This window comes from Hyperolius riggenbachi, chromosome 2 (genome assembly GCF_040937935.1).
Source record: "Hyperolius riggenbachi isolate aHypRig1 chromosome 2, aHypRig1.pri, whole genome shotgun sequence".
Lineage (NCBI taxonomy): Eukaryota > Metazoa > Chordata > Amphibia > Anura > Hyperoliidae > Hyperolius > Hyperolius riggenbachi.
The window spans coordinates 234,753,641-234,766,842 of NC_090647.1; the positions used below are offsets into that span (position 1 = coordinate 234,753,641).

At 44.5% G+C, this 13,202-nt stretch overlaps 1 protein-coding gene across 14 annotated transcripts in view; it reads right to left on the reverse strand.

The window, feature by feature from the left end:
- The window catches only part of DMD (dystrophin), a 3,066,377-nt gene that overhangs the window by 1,845,193 nt on the left and 1,207,982 nt on the right, over positions 1-13,202 (reverse strand). The gene's annotated exons all lie outside the window — the stretch shown is intronic.

The following is a 13,202-nucleotide window of genomic DNA, read 5'->3' on the forward strand; positions in this document are numbered from 1 at the left end:
ACCTCTTGACACAGTTCTGTCTTCCTCCAGGGTACCGCTGTCAGCACTGTTATAATCAGCGACCACGCCAGGTCTGCAAATTCTGCGCATGTGGCATTTCTGGGAGTATTCTGCACATGCGCAGTGTTATTGTGCATGCGCAGAACACTCCTGGCCACAGGAGCATGATGCAAGTCTATACACAGAAGCCACCAATCTGGAAAGATCGCCAATCATTACAGGGCTGACAGTGGGGCCCTGGAGGAAAACACCTCTGCCGGAACCCTCCTGCACACCATGACCACACTCCTCTTCATGCATGAGTGTGGCCACGCTGCACCTGTGAAAGCACTGTGGTGCCCGCGCAGTAGTGGCCATGCTTCCGTGGCTGTAGTGCAGTCACGAGCTTGGAATCTGACAAAAGCTTGCCATATTCTTTTTTTTTTTGGAGGGTGGGGGGTCTGCGCTCGGCAATCGGAGGAGGACAGCATGGGAAGCCTCTACAGGATCCACAGGCTTCCCTCTTCTTACATAAGTATTTAACTTTTGACCCAAGGCTCACCTCTGGTACACTTTGACTACTACACTTGTCCTTCAGATACCACTGCACAAAATCTCTGCTCTACTAATAATATAATCCTCTCCACCTCTCTAGTCTCCTCTTTCCATTCTCATGTAAGACTTCTCTTGAATGTCTTCCCTTCTTTGGAACTTCCTTCCACAATCTGTTCATCATTCACCCACATTTGGCATCTTTATGGTACAGCCTGAAAACTTCAGGCAAACATACAACCTTACCTAAGAAAACTTAACTAGCCATTGACTACCACACTACTACCTGTAGACAGCTTCCCCTTACCGATTTTTCCACTCCAATAGCCCCTTATAATGTTATCTCAAACAGGCAGGACATCCTTTTCCCTTCGGTAGTATTGCTGCTGAGTAAAGTGAGTACAAATTCCACACCTCCATGTTCAATTGTCTATTCTCTGTGACCCATTGCTTTGTGATTGTCTGTAGAGAGTATTCTTTATTGTACAACACCATGTAAGGTGCTGGGGCTATACAAATCCAAACAATAATAACCCTTTGAGAAATATTTATAAATGGATCTGGATTGAATTGTGGGTATGGGTGGGTCAATTATAATTATTTCTTTCTTTCTTACCTTCTTGCAAAATTACATAAAAAACACAAAGGTATGTTACATTTATGCTTATGGCAATAAAACTGCTTTGCATATATTTTTATCAGCCAGATTTATATCAACTTATTTCAGATATAATATGCTTGTGGTTTGCATTCATCATGTGATATCGAGAGTAGATTATGTATGATTGTTCTGAACAACAGGAAAAGCAACAGTGTATATAATTATGTTTTCCCCATTACACAATAACTTCAGAGAGAATAAAAACTATTGCTTCTGAGTCTATGTCTACAGATTAACAAAGATAATCTAGGAGTTTCAACGCACCAACATCAACCTCTCATCAAAATAATTTTCTCCCATTTCCCAGTCTGACTTCATGATTGACTGTGTGAATGGCCATGTGATTTCATTGCATTCTGATTCTGAAGAGTTGTAGATTTTTCAATTTTCAGTACAAGTGTTAAACTAATAGGTTTGGGCACACTGGAATATTGGACCATTTAAATTACAAAATCAGTCTATTACTTGCAGAGATGATAAGCATAAATATCCCCTATATCACAGGAAATTAAACTCTTCACTGAAAATGTTTAAAATGACTTGCAAATAAGTTAAAAAACAAAACAAAAATAAACCATTATTTAACCATTTCACCCCCCAAGTTTTTTTTTTACCCGAATGGACCAGAACAATTTTCACCTGCCAGCGCTCCTCCCTTTCATTTGCCAATAATTTTATCACTACTTATCACACCTTGGGCTCGATTTACAAAGCCATGCTAAATGCTATCATGGCCGTGATAAGCTTAGCATGCAGGTTAGCGCAGTAATAGTAAAGGTTTGCGCGTGTTAACTTTAAGTTAAGTTATGAATCAAGCCCCTTGTTTGTATTACTACTTATAAAGACTCTGAAGTGAGTCTAAATTCACTTTTGTAACATGTAGTCATGTTAACAACTATAACCCCTGCTAAACCGCCGCTATCCCGAGGCAAGACGAGGGGTTTATACCCCCCAAATCCCCTCTCCTACCTCCGGGGAGTGCTTCCTGAATGAGGCAGAGTTTATGGTTGTAACTTAGCGCCGCCTCTCCCCGCCCCTCTCAATCTTCCTTCACAGAGAGGGGCAGGGGAGAGGCAGAGATCCACGTGGCTATTGATGCACATGGAGGCAGAGCTGCAGCTCATAGCTCTGGACGGACCCAGAGACAAGGCGTGTGAGCGGGTGTGCGGCGTGTGAGTGGGTGGCCGGCTGTGTGGCGGGTGAGCGGGCAGCGGTCGCGCATGCGGTGGCGGGTGACCGGGCTGGCACACCTGCAGCGGTGGGAGGCGTGCGCGCCCAGAAACAGAGACCTAGAGCACATTTTTTTAAACGGGCTTAGGTCTACTAGTTTTGAAATAAAGGTGTATTTGTTCTGTTTCGAGTTTTTTGTACTGGATCAATAATTACAAGCCTTTATTTGTTCCCTTTCACCAATTGCGTGTCTATGAGTTCCAATGGGTATGCGCGTTGGGCATGCATGTCCACGGCAATGGTGGACATTTTCAAAACATCTGTTGGTCCATTAAGAGGGAACAATGGGATGTTTTAAAATTACACATCGTCCCAGAATTATCATGATTAGAAGGATAAGATGGAACTGCTCTGAATTTCTGTCTTCAAAATTACACATCACCAGATTATAAATTAGTTGTTCTTAAACACCCAGACATAAAGGGTTGTATTCAATTCCAAGTATTTTTTCATTCAAGTAGTTGCAAAGTCCCATACCAGGCGTGTCACAAGGGGGAGGGGTAGCGGCCCCCACTGGGTCTCACTTCAGAAGGGCTGACACCTGGGCAGAGGGGAGGAGTGTTTTCATATTCATGGGACCTGGTGAGAGGGGAGCTATAATGAACGAGGTGGTGGAGCTACGGTGGATGCCAAAGGAGGGACTGGAGCTACAGCAATAAATTTTGCTGCAACTCACTTATCGCGCCACCCACTCAACACCCCCTTCAAATATGTTTGCTTGATTGGGGGGGAGGAGGATGGGGGTGTCTGTAAATATCAGCGCCGGGTGTCAAATACCCTAGCTATGCCACTGTCCCATACTGCTAGCCATGAAACTTTGTTTAAGCTTGCAAATTACTCTACTTCCCATGTAAATTATAGTAGGAGTCTACACCCACCTTTTCAATGGCTCATATCTTTCTATCAAGATGCAAGCCCTTAAGAAAGTAGGTGTGGACTCCCACAATACTTGTGGGGCAATCCATTGGATATTTCCTGGACCTCTTCCTGGCTGCTGTGGAAAGAATTTAAGATTTATAATTAATCACATGGTATATCCTTTATATTCTCACGTGGCTATAAGAACCACATTAATGTAATCAGACCAGTGTGCTAGAGTGACACTTTAAGAATAGGATTATAGTATTGTTTTAGGAATCACACAATGTAACCAAAATTGATGTGTATGTAGAATAAAGTTATTGTTTTCAAGCCTCTCTATTTCAGAACGACCCTTTTTCTCCCCCTCCTCTGTCCTTTAGAGGACACAAAGAAAGAATTCCTTGGAAAAGGCAGTTTGAACCGGACTCTGGAGGCAGGATTATTTTTGAGGTCATTCTGGAAAAACAAATCTGTTCGATCTTCCATGAAAGTGAAAGTCAAATTACAGGAAGTCTCATGAAGGATACAGGAAGAAAACCCGCCCAGAGAGGAAGTCCAGTCTCCTTTGGACATTGCTCATTGGACTCATGGGATGACAGATTGTTTGGAGGGAGGAATATATTAGCATGTTAACTAGGATATAAAGATCAACAGATGAACGAGACCCCCACCTTTTCTAACTAGCCAAGCTGCAGCTAGCTTGTGATCGCTTTAAAAATGCTGGTATATGAAAAGGTCCTCAGCTGAGTAAATAAAGATTTCTATGTTTTTGGCACACATTGGAGAAGTCTCATTGAGTAAGTTATTTTCCTTCAACATCTGGTCCTTTTTCGAACCGGAACCTATCGTCTCAAAGAATTGAGGCCTAGGAGCGCGTTTGCGACTGGGAGCAATCTGATAGAAGCCCAGTAAAGTCCCCCAGGGCAAAACGTTACCTTCAAAAAGGTGGCCAAACACAACTAGGTCTCATGTCCTTGTGACATACGGTTTATTTCGAACCGTGAGACTTCTTCAGCCAAGGTCGGTGAAATCGCCTGCTTAGGATTCTAAAACAAAGTTCTCGTGTGTCCTGAAAGCTTCTTAATTGTAAGTACTACCTTTTATTTCTGTAATTTCTCATACACAGGGCTGCGCAAAATTAGAGTATACGTTTTGATGTGTTCTTATATTGTTTTGCATGACACAATCTGTGGTCAGTTTCCTAAGCTACCGTGTGCCTCAGCGGAATTGTAAGTTCTTGTAATAGAACACAGCTGCGTAACAGGCAGTAATATCGGAGTGGATCTACACCACTGATTGTGTCAATACCTTAGTCGGAGGTGCCTCTCCATAGAAGTTCAACGCACGGAAGTTGTGTCAGGTACCCCGTGCCTATATTTGAGTGTGGATAGGGGATCCAGGTGACTAATAATCCTTCAAATAAGAGGTGTGTGAATGGGGAGGTAAAGAATGGGTCAAGGTGCAGGCAAAATTAAAGCTACCGATGATGAGTATGTCATGTGCAGAAGGAACAAAAGCTGGGTAAAATATTGCAGCCTGTACAGAAGTAAATATGGGTTTTCAGGACACCTTCACCCTGAGGGGTGCAAAAAACTTGTTTCTCAAATTAAGTGTGAAGCGCAAGGTGATAGGAAGCTAGAAGGTCGGTTTGGTTTAGCAGAAGCTAAAATATGGCTAGAAGAGGCACATAAGAGGCAGAAACAGGTGAATACATATTGGTTAGGAAAAAAGAACAAAGACCTGGAAGTGGTAACATGCACTCCACGTCAAGACCCTCAGACCCCTCCCCCAGTCCAGGTCCAAGCCGTACAAGCCCAAGACCAGGCTGAGGCCCTCCCACATGATGCAGATGGGGCCCCACAAGGAGGTGGAACTAAGCAAGAGGAGGAAGGGGGGGGGGCACGGGAGGTTTGGAGGTAGAGACAGATAGAGGGGGGTGCTGACGAGGGCCAACAAAAAGAAGATAGAGGGGGAGGCAGGGGTGCACTTTTCACAAGCATATCTACCACTACCCCCACCATACGTGCACCTTCGGGCTACAGCCCCTTCCTATGAGGCAACTACTATGCCCATGATTCAGATGCCAAATCCTGTGGGAGGTGAGGCTGTGAGGCTTTATAGGCCATGGACAGACAACGATGTAAAGGAAGCCCTACAGGGCATACCCTCACATCGTGAGGACATAGTTACATGTGTAAGGGATATGAAAAATCTCCGTATCAGCTATAGCCTAGACGGGTTGGAATGTGAGAGGGTCCTTAGAGGGAAGTTCCAAACAGACTGGCACATGGTAGCTGGTACCTGGAACCCCTTTGATGCAGGGGATCCAACAAAAAAAACCACCTGTTCTCCCTAAACCCCTAGCCTGGGACAGCGCTGATCTGATTCAAAGATATGATGCTGTACTTGACAGGGCTAGGGAGAAGTATAAGACGTCACCAGATTGGGGGCAGATTTCCATCATCACCCAAAAAGATGGGGAGGGAGTAGATGAGTTAGTAGCCAGAATGGTGGAGGTTTTCAATAGACATAGTGGCATAGCTCCCCCTGCTGACAGAACAGCAGATTCCCCATATGAACAACAACTTAAGATCGCTATACACAGAGTTTTGAAAGAAGATGTGGGCACGTTTGTGACAAAACACATGGTTAACCATAGAACTTGCAGACTGACTGATTTGCTAGAATATGCCCGGCACGCTGAGCGTGTTATCAAAGAAAAGGGAAAGAAAGGGAAGAAAGCTGCCGCATATGTTTTTGATTGCAGTGATGATGAGAATGGTTGTTATGTGAACGACGGTGGGCATCCACCTCGTCCACGATGGCGCAGATATAAGGATTGCGAAGGTCACAAAGAATGCAGAGAATGTTTTGAATGTGGAAAAAAGGGTCATCTGGTCCGTCAGTGTCCCGAGAGACACCGAGGTCCGCAATGACTAAGCGTGGGTGAAGGTACCAAGGTTGTAGAGATCAACTATGCAGATCGCTACAAGCCTGAGGTTACCCTACTTGTGGCAAATGTGAAAGTTAAATTTTTGGTGGATACAGGAGCCTGCAGATCTGTGCTTATGGCTGAAAGTGGTGTGAAGTGGAAACAGCAAGGATCAGTCCTTGCTAGGAATGCTGGAGGTGGGGCATCCTGGGAACCAGTCAGTGACCCTATAGTGGTGGAAGATCCCCACACAAAGAAAAGGGTAGAGTGTCAGTTTATTGTCTCAAAAGCCTGCCTGATTAACTTGTGTGGCAGGGACCTGATAGGTGATCTAGGCGTCACTATAGTTCCTGGGGAGGATTCCCTTAGGGTGGTAAGGGGGGGGCTCCATAGCCAAAGAGGGTTACATCTGGTATGAGTTAGTGTTGGATCAGTCCGCACACCAATGGGTTAAAACGCAGCTGGAAAGATTCCCTGGGGAGGGGGACTGTACTACCAAGCCCCATGTAACTACCCACTTCCTCAACACGTGTGTTCCAGATATTGAATATGAGGAAGAGTATATCCTGGGAAAGAGGGCGAAAGTGAAAATGAGATGTGTGTATACGAACAACAAGGGGAATGTTGTGTGCGCATGTGCAGTACCAGGATACACCAAGAACTCTCCTTTTAACTATATGGGAGATGAAATGTACAGGTTGAATGAAGTGGTACCACATGTGTCTTTGAGAAAACCTCAGTGGAGTGCATGGAAACGGTGTGGTGAGCTTGTGACTAAGTGGGAAGGTATGTAGAATGAGGAACTGGAACAAGAAGGTGTAAGGTGGATGGATGTTGATCATGTCTTTACTGGTGAGTCCAACATGCAGAAAAAGAGGCTTTGCACATCCCTAAGTAAAACTTTTTGATTTATTTGAAAAAGATTAAAAGGCATACATTACAAATCCCAAAGGTATAACGGAGAGAGGTACAGGCAGGTGGGGAGGTCGACAGCCGTTTCGCGCCGTCACATAGAGTGGCGCATCATCAGCGAAAAAAAAAAAGAAAAAAGTTTTACTTAGGGATGTGCAAAGCCTCTTTTTCTGCATGTTGGACTTAACTCTGTTTGGCTGATTGCACTCCCAGTGTGTTTTTTGACTCAGCCTCCTGTGCATGGTCACTCTTATCTGATTGATGTCTTTACTGGTGAGCTGACCAGATACCAGGAGGCCCCTCCCAATTCTGCCTGACGGTTATTAATAGAACAGGATGTCTTAACCGATGTCCCGTCTCAGCTGTGGGCCAAGTCTAAAACTGATGTAGGCCTGATCAGAACAGCAGACCCAGTGGTCATTACGCCAAAAGGCAACTACAGACCTTACCAGAGACAGTATCCTTTGAAACCGGAGGCAGAGGCGGGCATCGCCCCACCATACAGGGGCTATTTGAGCAGTGGGTAATCAGGGAAGAAAAAGACTCTCCATGTAACACTCCTTTGTTCCCGGTACGCAAGAATGATGGGACGTACCGCATGGTCCAAGACCTGCAAGCTGTAAATGCTGCCATCATCCCCAGAGCGCCGGTGGTCCCAGACCCCAGCACCCTGCTTAACTCAATACCACCAGATGTGCAGTTTTTTACAATTGTAGATCTTGCTAACGCGTTTTTTTCTGTCCAATTGCACAAGGATAGTCAATTTTGGTTTGCTTTTACCTTCAGGAACAAAGGGTACACGTACACAAGGTTGCCACAGGGTTTCTGCGAGAGTCCAGCAATTTATTCAACTGAAATTGCACGCTCTCTGGAACCCTTCCCTGTCCCATCTGGGTGTGTTCTCCTGACCTATGTAGATGACCTTTTGATAGCAGCCCCTGACAAGCACCTGTGTCTAAAGGTGTCCCTTGACCTACTTAAGTTCCTAGCACAAGAAGGTCACAAGGCCTCAAAAGCTAAACTACAGTTCTGCCAACAGGAGGTTAAATACCTTGGTCACATTCTAACTCCAGGGGGCAAGTCCCTAGATCATAACAGAATTACTGCAATCACCGCCATACCCCCACCTGTCACTAAGAAACACATGATGACTTTTTTGGGTACCCTGAACTACTGCAGAGCCTGGATAGTTGACTGTTCCATCATTACACGTCCATTGTATGATGCTATACATTCCCAACCAATGGGTATGCTAGACAAGATACAGTGGAATGACAAGCTGATGGAATGCTTCCAAAGATGTAAAGACAGACTGAAAGACCCCTTAGTCTTGGCCTATCCCGACTACAGCAAGCCATTCCATCTCATGACAGATTGCAGAGAAGAATGCATGACAGCAGTTCTCTGCCAGGAGTGGGGTGACAAAATGAGTCCTCTGGCCTACTACTCAGCACCACTAGACTCAGTCACCAAAGCACTGCCACATTGTGTCCAAGCTGTCATAGCAGCAGCCAAAGCTGTGGACAGCACAGCAGGTATTGTCTTGTATCACAAACTAGTAACAGTGAAAGTGCCACATGCTGTTCATGCCTTGCTCCTGCAGGAAAAGATGGTTTTGTTAACACCTGCTTGTCATCTGTATTGCACAGCCACTTTGCTTGGACAACCCCACATCACTGTCCAACGCTGTACCACCCTGAACCCCGACACTTTACTACCCTTGCCATCTGACAACCAGTCTTCACATGACTGTATTGAGGATTCCCACCGTAGTTTTCTTCCCCGTCCAGATCTCCAAAGTGAGCCCATACAGGGGAGCAAAGTAGTCTTTGTGGACGGCTCTGCAAGCAGAGGAGAGAATGGAGAAAACTTAGTGGGTTACGCAGTAATGACGTTAGAATCGACCGTGGATGCTGGTAAGCTCCCTTCCATGTTTTCTGATCAAGCTGCGGAACTTTATGCTCTTACTAGAGCCTGTTTGCTGCACAAAGATCAATCCCTCACTGTCTACACTGACCGTCAGTATGCTTTTTCAACCATGCATACATTTGCAGCTCAGTGGCACCAGCGGGGTATGGTTACAGCGGCAGGGAAGCCTGTCCGTCACAAAGAGTTGCTTCTCCAACTAATAGAAGCTATCCAGGCACCCTCAAAGTTGGCTATTTGCAAATGTACTGCCCATAGAAATGATGACTCCCCTGTAACCCGTGGCAATAACCTGGCAGACAAAGCAGCTAAGCTAGCCGCAGTTACACCCCCTGCTGACTTGCATTCCAAAGAACCTGAGACTTTACATTCCACTGACCTGTTGAGTTTCCAAAAACAAGTCCCCCAACAGGAGATGGATAAGTGGCTAAAAGCAGGTGCCACTCAGTCTTCCACAGGCTTGTGAATGGTTGCTGATAAACCTTGCATACCAAGGACTTTGTTCAGACTGCTTGCAATTGTGACACACGGGGTTTCACATGTGTCAACAGGAGGGATGGTGGCTATCCTTGAACAAAGATACTATGCGCCAGGTCAGAGGCAGGACAAGGTCCTCCAGCACCCAAGGCTGAGACACCAAAGTGTGCCCCTCCATCCCTGCCACCCCAGCCGTCACACACTGATTGCTATTAGACTAAGAGGTGCCACAGGGCCCACAACCTCCCCAACACCTTAATATCTAGTTATCTGGCTTGCAGTCACTGCTATGTATCCCCATTTCTTATTTCTTTCTGCTTCAAACACAATTAGGAATGACAGCTGAATGAATTGTGCGCCCCCTCCTACACTGCGCCCTAAGGCTGGAGCCTCTCCAGCCTATGCCTCGGCCCAGCCCTGCGCCAGGTATACAAACCTTCCTTTAAAGTTTCTGTGCCCAGTGCACAATTTGTGCTCAAAACAACACGGCCAAAGGCTTAAAGCCAATGAAAGGTCACACCCCATCAGGTACATACCCTTTTTCACACCATTGCACTAGACTACATTGAGCTGACACCTTCTGAAGGGAAAAAATATGCCTTGGTCATACTGGACATATTCTCTGGGTGGGTGAAGGTGTTCCCCACCAACAAAGCAGACGCAGTAACAGTTGCCAAGGCCCTCACTAGAGATGTAATACCAAGATGGGGGATCCCAGAGAAAATGATTAGCGACAATGGTAGCCACTTTGTAAATGAGGTTATATCCCACCTGACTACCTCATTGTGTATAGATGTCAGAAACCATTGTGCGTACCATCCTTAGTCAGCAGGAAGTGTGGAAAGAGTTAATGGGACAATTAAGAATAAAATCAGTAAAGCCATCAAGGAAACAGGGAGAGGTTGGGTCTGGTGTTTGCCAGCAGTACTACTGAGCATCAGAATAACACCAGGAAAAAAGAGACTGTCACCTTATGAGATATTGTTTGGCAGACAGTACAGACTTCCCGACTTTGACACACAAGAACAACCCCTAGAAGAGTGTGAGCTTGCTGACTTCCTGAGGTACACCTGCAGACAAAGACAGAGGGCCAGGCATCCAGGTCCAATACCTAAAGGTGAGGTGGAAGAGGGACAGGAACTGAGTCCCGGAGATTGGGTGTGGATAAAGGTGGTTAAGAGAAAGTGCTGGTCCTCCCCATGGTGGGAGGGCCCTTACCAAGTCTTAATTAGCACGCCAACAGCTGTTAGAATAGCAGAAAGAGTAACATGGGTACATTTGAGCCATTGTAAAAGGGCACACATGGACCTTCCGAGTCTAGATTAATTGAAGATCCAGAGCCACAGCTTGCTACAAACACTCACATGAAGCTTCGGTGGTTCAGAAATAAAAGAAATACTTGTTTTAGTCCTGGTCAAGAAGAGTGCTTAGCGGTCATTTCCTTTTCAAATAGTTGCCAGATCTAATCTGTTCTTGATAGTTAGCACCACGGGGAAAAGAGAGGCGGAAATTTGAGATCCTGAGGCGATGGGAACATTTGCTTGAGCCTCAGTGCGACCACGATCTCAAAGGCTGTGGGAAGATATTAGAAGATTCTTCCTAAGGCACAGGTGTAGTTCTTTATCTTGAACCATGGTGAAAAGGAGATAAAAAGGGGGGGAACAGATACGTGAAAGGCTACATAGAGGAATTACTTTTCTTGAACCAGGTTGTGTTAAAACTATAGTATTTTAAAGAAAGAAGAAGAGCCCTGGAATGACAACGACAGATACTGACAACAACATCACAGACCCTAGGAATTACTTGTTTTGCAAATAATAAATCTATTGACTGATTGACTGAAGAGGTGATTTAAAGCGAAAACTAAAATTGTCTGTTGCATGGTAAGGAGAACATGCCCATGCCCGAAATTTTCCCCCACGGCCAATTGAGACCTATATGTGTACATTGATGTTATAAAGGTTATATACTGCGATAGGTGGGTGTGTAAACTGAAAGGGAAAACTGGATTTTATGACGACACTGGTGAAAGCCTAAAAGGAGACCAGTGCCTGAAGCAAATGCCAGACAGCCCCTGAGTGAGAATGCTCATTCTTTTGTCCCTATGCTTTTTATGCTAGATATGTATGCAGCCTTAACGCAACATGATGATGACATGCTGGAGGGGGATGGCCAGGCCAATGTGTGAGGCAATTATTCCAGCTCACGGCCAGAGCCTGATTTTCTTTTTTGATCATTTCACTTCTATGCCCTGACTTGCTGTAGTGCATACCCATTTGCAGTAAAGGGGAATAGAAGGCTGTGTTTGCTTGAGTCTCCAATCCCTGTAGTGGAGACACATTTGCAGATAACCGAGGCTTAAGCAAGCATAAGCACAGAAATGTTAATGTAAATATTTTCATATATATATATATATATAATCAAGCCACAACCCACAGTATTAATTATAAACAGGAGGGAAATGTGGAAAGAATTTAAGATTTATAATTGATCACATGGTATATCCTTTATATTCTCACGTGGCTATAAGAACCACATTAATGTTATCAGACCAGTGTGCTAGAGTGACACTTTAAGAATAGGATTATAGTATTGTTTTAGGAATCACACAATGTAACCAAAATTAATGTGTATGTAGAATACAGTTACTGTTTTCAAGCCTCTCTATTTCAGAACGACCCTTTTTCTCCCCTCCTCTGTCCTTTAGAGGACACAAAGAAAGAATTCCTTGGAAAAGGCAGTTTGAACTGGACTCTGGAGGCAGGATTATTTTTGAGGTCATTCTGGAGAAACAAATCTGTTCTATCGTCTATGAAAGTGAAACTTAAATTACAGGAAGTCTCATGAAGGACACAGGAAGAAAACCTGCCCAGAGAGGAAGTCCAGTCTCCTTTGGACATTGGACTCATGGGATGACAGATTGTTTGGAGGGAGGAATATATTAGCATGCTAACTAGGATATAAAGATCAACAGATGAACGAGACCCCCACCTTTTCTAACTAGCCAAGCTGCAGCTAGCTTGTGATCGCCTTAAAAATGCTGGTATATGAAAAGGTCCTCAGCTGAGTAAATAAAGATTTCTATGTTTTTGGCACACATTGGAGAAGTCTCATTGAGTAAGTTATTTTCCTTCAACACTGCTAACTACAAACCTAGCATTCACTTCACTATGGACCCAGTGTAGTATCAATGCATTCCGCACTCCATTTCACTACTGTCTAATACATATGTATGCTGCTTCATTTAGATATGCACTTTAGTGGGTTTTGGAGGTTGTTTGTGAAATGATTATATGTATATGTATTTGGTGATTTCCCTTCTGCACAGAATGTTTTTTACTGTTTTCACTAAGCATTTTTTGGCTCTATGGGTTTCATTGCCTTCTGTTGCACTTAGAACCCAGGTTCTATAATTGAAGTGGTTCTGCTGACTGAACCGTGGATATAATACACATATATATATATATCTCTGTTTTCAAATGGTTTTATTTGGTTGAAGGTTGAAATATCTTGCAATAAAGCTGTAATTGAAACAATTTTCAACAGATGGTGCTGTGATTTGACCATCCTTTCCTTTGGTGGTGTACAGAAATATTTATTATTTCATGGCTTGGGGCCAAACTTATACCAAGTACTGGAAAACCTGAATCCATGGCCCTGGACTTTTCAGTT